The sequence below is a fragment of the Haliotis rubra genome, unplaced genomic scaffold, assembly GCF_003918875.1.
Source record: "Haliotis rubra isolate DU_JTF1 unplaced genomic scaffold, ASM391887v1 Scf905, whole genome shotgun sequence".
In the NCBI taxonomy this organism is placed as follows: Eukaryota; Metazoa; Mollusca; class Gastropoda; order Lepetellida; family Haliotidae; genus Haliotis; species Haliotis rubra.
Window position 1 is genome coordinate 274,359 of NW_025767641.1, and position 1,264 is coordinate 275,622.

Below are 1,264 nucleotides of genomic sequence, written 5' to 3' on the forward strand. Positions count from 1 at the left end.
CCTGCTACACAAAAATGAAATAATCGTGAAAGACAAAATAGAACCCTAGTATGTAACATGTGTACTGCATACAGTATTATTCAGTGTTGTATACACACCACCTGAATCCAAGGGCAATTTCTAATATTATGGTCCCAACAGGCGATCATATACTCGAATGCACATGTAAAGCACGCGCTTCATACAATATCTCAACATGAGTGGATTGTATGTTCACACTCTGCAAAAGAGCCAAGCACCTGGGGGTTCGACAGGACTATAAATAACTTGTCTTGACATGGCAAGGCGTGGACTTTCACAAACCACACGCTGGCAAGTTATGGGGCGTGTATGACGGTGCTAACGTGAACATCCACAAGACAGTGGGCAAGAACGTGGCCACCGGTGACGTAAAGCACCATCCCAGGTGTGGAAGAGTGAGTGAGTGAGTGAGTGAGTTTAGTTTTACGCCGCACTCAGCAACATTACAGCTATATGACGGCGGTCTGTAAATACTGGCGTCTGGACCAGACAATCCAGTGATCAACAGCATGGGCATCGATCTACGCAGTTGGTATACGATGGATACACTCGTGCCAGTTATATTGGGCCCACTTTTAGTTTTTGACAAAAGGTTATGTGATGTACACGAGGCTTAGCTTGGCTTCTCATTACAAGAAAACCCGCGGTAACCAGCATTAAGCATCTCATCACGTGGCCGATCCTTACGGATACACTGGTTTCTGGCCGTGGCGCTTGTGCACTGCGAGGAATGTGGTCCCGCCTTCACCACACCTGCCGCAAGATGTTTGTCCTTTGACTATTGGTGAACCCCCTGCCAGCAAGGCTGGCAACCGGAGTTCAACGCGGTAACCGGCCTCACATGCAACTGAAACAGAATCCACGGTATGTCTCAATGCATTTTGCAGGTATGGAGACAATGACAACAAGATTTAGATATCTGAACACCGCACACAGTTATAATTGACAGAAGGTACAATTTCTGAGCCACTATGCAGAGCAATGGCGTGGTGGTATGCGGAGTAATGGTGTGGTGCATAATCATGGTGTGGTGGTATGCATGGTAATGGTGTGGTGCATAATCATGGTGTGGTGTGGTATGCATGGAATGCGTGGTGTGCATAATCACGTGCGGTATGCGGGCGGGGTCGGTGTGTGTGTGGTATGCATGGTAATGGTGTGCGTGCATAATCATGGCGTGGTGGTATGCATGGTAATGGTGTGGTGTGGTATGCGGAGTAATGGTGTGCGTGGTACGGTAATG